This window comes from Hibiscus syriacus, unplaced genomic scaffold (assembly GCF_006381635.1).
Source record: "Hibiscus syriacus cultivar Baekdansim isolate YM2019G1 unplaced genomic scaffold, ASM638163v2 tig00111338_pilon, whole genome shotgun sequence".
Lineage (NCBI taxonomy): Eukaryota > Viridiplantae > Streptophyta > Magnoliopsida > Malvales > Malvaceae > Hibiscus > Hibiscus syriacus.
In genome coordinates this window covers 4863620-4870133 of record NW_024063064.1, presented here as the reverse complement: position 1 = coordinate 4870133, position 6514 = coordinate 4863620, and positions in this window count along the sequence as shown.

Genomic DNA, 6514 nt, shown 5'->3' with positions numbered 1-6514 from the left:
TATATCTATATATATATATATATATATTAATTTAGAATTTTATTATAGATTGAATTTAACCGATTGATGAGGATATGAAATTCAATTTGCTTAAGTGCTCAGTATCTTGATTTATGGGACATAGGGATATGGGTAATGTAGATGTTATATCATTGTTCTAGCGAATTTCAATGCATTAATATCAAAATAAGTGTCCAAATTATACAGTTTTTTTAAATAGATGTCTAAACTATTTTTTGACTCATAAAGTGTCTAATGTTACAAACGTTACTCATTCAAATGCTCGGGCCATCAACGACGTTAATTTCTCCCATTAAGTGACACGTGCCACAATCTGGTGATTTTGAAATTTATTTTTTTATATATTAAAAATATTATGATATTTATAAAAAAAACTAACTTTTCTTATATTATAAAACAACCCAAAATCCCAAATCCTAACATTATTATGTAGTCTCCACCTTTTCTGACCACAACTACTGCCACCGACATAGTCCCTACCATTCTACTACTCAAATGTCGTCGTAGTTTCCGTCGATTGGCCGTTGGAATCGCGTGGGATTGTAATTTTCATCCTACGATTTGCAGGGTATAAAACGTTGATTCGTCGTCGATCGACCTTCGATTGGTAATGATTTCATGAGGGTTTTGGTCGTCGGAGGAGGAGAGGTCAGGTGGAGCTTCGTCGATGGCAAAAGGCGGTGGTTGACTTGGGTTTAGGGGTTGAAATGAAGGTTTCCAAAGTTTTGGTTTTATTTCAAATTTTGTGATTTCTTTTTAAAAATATATGTGTAATAATTTTTAAAATTACCATGTTGTGACACGTGTCACTTAACGGAGAAATTAACACTGTTGACGGCCCGTGCACCTAAATGGGTAACGTTTGTAACGTTAGGCACTGGGATGAGTCAAAAAATAGTTTAGGCACCTATTTGGAAAAAGAGGTTTAGTTTGGGCACTTATTATGGGTATTAAGCCAATTTAAAATTTCATTAGTAATAAACTAATGGTAACCTACACATTTAATATTTAAACCATAAGGTTTTTAGTTCGTTGTAGTACATAAACTTTTAATTTTTTTAAAACCATAACTAACGTTTAGTTTTCATTTCATTTTAGCATTCTAATGTTAAAAACTTAAAGTGTTTAGTACCTAAACTATCATATTTGGTCTGTTTTGAAACCTAAACTTTCAATTTTTAAAACTTAACGTTAAATTTTGAAGGGTAAACTACACCAATGGTCTCTAATGTTTGAGTAAGTTTTCATTTTCCCCGCTAAAGTTTCAAAAGTAATAAATTAGTCACTATATTATCAATTTATGACAAAACACTCCACCATTATCTTCTTTAAATTGATGGTGTCACAACGTTAGTAAAAAGGCCAGTATTCATTTTTACCCTTAAACTATTATTAAAACGTCAAATAGGTAATCGAATAATTATTTTATATCAAATTTACCCCAAAACTTTTAATTTTAAAATAGAAGAGACTATATGCATCCTTATCGAATAAAAAAGAACAACATATAGCTAACACCAAGAATTATGAGTAAAAGTGAAGCAAGTTTATGATTGTTTCTTCACCAACAATTGAGCTCATCATAGCTATGGTTGTTATATCTAAAATCGAAGTGGATATTACATACAAAACTGTTCCAAATGTTACTGTGTAAAAACAATAATACAAAAATAAAGTGCAATCAAAGCAATGTCAAGAGTTTAAACGTTCAATAGTATTTTGTTGCCTTATGTTCAACTATCTGCAACAAAATATTAGAATCAATTGTGATATTTAAGTATGGTAAAATTATGGTCTCAAGAACTACAGAAAAGAAAACAAAATCATCTCAGTTGTAATAAAGCGTGTGTGTTTTAAATATGGGTATTAGCATATGCAAACTAGAGTTATAGGAGTTTATAGATTCAAAGAATACTTTTCTACATTACAGTGTTAGTTGTATTATTTTTTTCGGGTGGAGAAATAGTGGAGGGATAAATGGATTTTTTCTATGTCAGTTGAAGCTTTTAAGGAAGATATCTGAAAATTAAATGAAGTTAGGTAACAATGGATTAGTAAAATGATGAAAATCAATGATAAATGTGTGTGTTTTTTGTGTCAGTTGAAGCTTTTGCTACAAGGTTTCAATCACTTGTTCCCTGATTCGGATGGCCACATTTGCTCAAGATATCAACTTCAACACGAAATTCACGTTATCCTTCAACTTCTTTGGATGGTGGCACCTCCATTTTCTTGATTGCAATAACCTTTAGAATATAGAAAGATAACATTTGTATTTTTTCTGTTACTCTTTGGTTTTCATTAAAGCCTATTGAAGCATAACTCATGCATGGAGAAAACAAAGTTATTGGTACACAAACATTAGTAAAAAAATATAAATTCCTCTCATGATCATTGTTATTAGTGGAACAAATTCCAATATTCAAGTAAAAGTTAACCCACTATTTTCTAGTCAACGTTAATAATGTTAACATTCAAAGTAACATTGTCGGTCTCGTATCATTTCTTGAAGTTTATAAATTGACTAATCCCCAGTCGATAATCGTTTGAACCTCTTTTTTTTCAAATTAGAAAATTTTAGGGATAAATTTGACATAAAATAATTGTTCAATGGCCTATTTTATGTTTTAGCAGTAGTTTAAGGGTAAAAACTAAATATTAACCTTTTTATTAACGTTGTCATGTCATCAATTTAATGGAGATAATGGTGGAGTGACCTTTTTGTTACAAATCGATAATGTTAGTGACCAATTTGTTACTTTTGAAACATCAGTGGGGAAAATAAAAACTTACTCAAACATTAGTGACCATTGGTGTAGTCTACCTAATTCTAAACATATACTAAAATGAAGCGAAAACTAAAGTTTTTAACAGTAAGATACTAAGATGAAAGAAAAACTAAACTTTAGGTACTATTTTTAAAAAATTAAAAGTTTAGATACTAAAACAGACTAAAATTAATAGTTTAGATACTAAACACATAATTTGCCCTAAAACTAATACTTTTACAATCTATATTTCAAAGGACTACTATTTTCAAAAGTAAAATAATAAAAAATTAGGGTTATGCCCTCTCCAACGAACAACCCTACCGTGTCGTCGAGCATGTCTTCCTATGAGAATCCCGGGGGCGCCCACCGGAACCTGCCCCTAATATTTCTGTGAGTCTGGCTAGAGAGCATTCAGTCTCTCCTTCTAGGTTGGAGTTTCTGCGATCGTTGAAAAATGGTAGGAATGACGTTTCTGGGGAGGGATGGAGGATTGTGCTATGACTGCTGACTCTATTTCCACGGGGATAGACATGGTTAATGGGGGCGATGGAAATAATGTCCCTCATCAAACTGCTGCTGCGAAGGAGTCATATGCGAGCAAGGTAGTTGGTGCGAATACACTTCATGTCGATGCAACTAAGTTGCCAAGCTTTATTAATGATGACGTTACGATCATGGAAGAGGACGTTTTTATGGATCGTTCTGAGGTGATTCTTTCTATTCATTTCTCCGACAGAGTCCATAAGGTGAGAATATGCGTAACGCGATTATTGTGCGACTCCTTGGGCTTGCGATAGGATATAAGGCTCTTGTTGCTCGGGTCATGGCTCTCTGGAAACCGATGGGCGAACTTCACTTTATTGATCTTGATAATAATTACTTTCTAGTTCGCTTTTCCAATGCTGCTAATTACACGAATGTGTTAATAGAAGGGTCGTGGACCATTTACGAGAGTTATTTGACGGTTCAACCTTGGAGTAAATGCTTCAATACGTTGAAAAAACATCTTTCTCAGGTGATTGAATAGGTTAGATTACCAGGACTCCTTTATCGTTATTATACGAAGACGACGTTTACACATATTGCTTCGTTTATTGGTAGGGTGGTTAAGAATGACTACAATACGAATGTTGGGGAGGCGAGGTAAGTTTTCTCGTTTGGCAGTTCTTATTGATTTGAATAAACATTTGCTCTCATGTATCTATATTGATGGTATGCTAAAAAAAACTAGCGTATGAGGGGTTACAACATGTTTACTTTGGATGTGTTGTTTACGGGTACTCTAAAGCTGAGTGCGAATCTAATGTGGGTGAAAAAGAGGTGATGGAAGGAACTATGGTTGCTCATGCTCCGAATAATGATGCTACTCAGGTTGATATATCGGAATCAAATTTGTTTGAGCCCTAGTTGGTTGTTCCGGATAGACGTAAAAGGGGAGGGACGAATTACCCCAACGAGAAAGTAACTGCTAAACAAGGGTCGGGGTCAGGTTTGCTAGCCTTGAGGTTGAAAAGGTGTGGGAGGTTAATGACAAGGTTGGCCAGGCAAAGAATTTGGCTTGCCCAACTGATGAAGAAGCAGTTCTGTCAGAAAGGGATAATATTACCGTTAATGAAACCCCATAGTAGGTGCTAAAAATACAGCTTATAAGGATTCTAATCCCGATAAAAAGAGCAAGCTGAAAAGGGGAAAGAAGCCGATTGAGGCAATTTTGATGGGTTAGTCTGGGGGTACCCAAGTCGTTGAGCATGCCTCGACGGTCAAGTCTGGAATGCACTATGCGCTTACCATTTTCGAACCTGATGAGGCTAGTTCTTCAAGACCGGAAAGTAATTGTCAAAGGAGAAGCGGGTTTTGGGGAAATAAAACGTCGCTCCTAGCAGGAGGAATTTACAGATTCGTTCCATACCGTATAATAAGGTTAACACGAGTGTGCTAGCTGCTGACTTGGTTCGGCGGCTCTCGTCTGAATTGGATCGTTCTGCTTCGGGTGATGAGTAACAACGGAGTCGAACACCGGAGAGTTGGTTGTTGGTTCTCCTATGGTTCATCCTTCTGATGATGAGGAGTATGATCTCTTTGATACTCTGATGGATATGCCCGTGGAAGAGGGCATCGTGAATGAGCTTTAAGGTTCGTCCCGTTTCTTTTCTTTTCTTTTATGATGAGGTTAATGTTATGGAATTGCCAAGGTGCAACTAGCTTGGCTTTTCGAGGTTATTTCATGAATTTTATTCAGGAGTATCGCCATTCTATTGTTGTTTTATTTGAACCGTAGATTAATGATCGTATTGCTGATCGGGTAGTGTCTAATCTGGTTTCAATCAGTCTTTTTGATTGGAAGCCAAGGGATTCCGAGGTAGTATTTGGCTGCTCTGGAATGATACCATTGAGGAGGATATTACTCAGATCGCCAATTAGTTTATTAATGCGATAGTGTATGCAATGGAAATAGGGGATCAATTTAAACTATCTATTGTCTATGTTGGTCCATCTAAACCGAAGAGGAAGAATCTGTGGACACATATAGCGATCATCAACCCTGGAGAAGGTATTCCTTGGCTTATTAGAGGTGATTTTAATGCTATTCTTTCTGCTGACGAAAGATGAGGTGGGGCTTTGTTGCATAATTGTGGAAGTAGGGCTTTTTCAAATTTTCTTTTTGCGAATGGTTTATCGGATTTAGGGTTCCGTGATCCTCCTTTCACTTGGTCGAGGGGTAATCTCTATCAACGGTTGCATCGTTATGTGCTTAATTCTATGTGGACTGCTACGTATATTGATTCACATGTGTAGCATCTGGATAGATTGGGCTCTGATCACTGTCCGAAACTCATGTCTTTGGGGGAATGTGTTGAGTGTCAGCATAATCGACCCTTTTGGTTCATAATTCATTGATGTGTGGCAGTCTCATCTGCAGTTTGTTGAGTTCCTTGGTTCGGCTTGGTCAGTTAACGACTCTTTCATGAAAATATGGTTAACTTTCGGGATAAGGTTGAGATTTAGAATAGGGAGGTGTTCAGCCATATTGTAGAAAAAAACGAAAGCTTAGAGCTCTCCTTTGAGGCATTAATCATTTTTTAAATATGACACTTAAGAATACAATTTCAAATTGTTACTATATCCGTAAAATGGCTTGAGATATGATTCATATCTAAACGCAGTAATCCGTCTTTCATTTTATAATTGTAAAACATAAAAAAAAATTAGCACAGTCAAATATAATATAATAATATAATATTTAATGATTATAATATAATAAAAAAAATTTACATTCTAAAAACAATAGCAGAACTCACTTGAAACTTGTTAGAATGAATGATAAAAGTAAGAAGGAGTGTTTTTTTTTGTGTGGTTTTAGAGTTGTACGAGGTGGTATTTATAGGGGAGGAGTAGGTGGTAATTAAGGGGAGCGACGGACGATTATGGGTATTTATTGAAGGCACAGATGGTGATCTGCATCTTTTGTCGCGTCAGTTTTTCCTGTTTGGATGGTGATCCGCGCTTTGCCCGCGTGGCGCCAATTCGGAAGAAAACTCACCATCCGCGCCTTCCATCCATGTAAGCAAATGGGTGTTAGATCGGTAAAATTTGGCCAATGGGTGCCTGATAAGTAATTATTGATTGTTTAGGTGAATTTTAGGTAAAAAAGCCTGGCAGATTAGTGTCCATTTTTAAGCTGTATTATTGGCAACAGACAAGCTTCCTTCTTTTTGTTACCT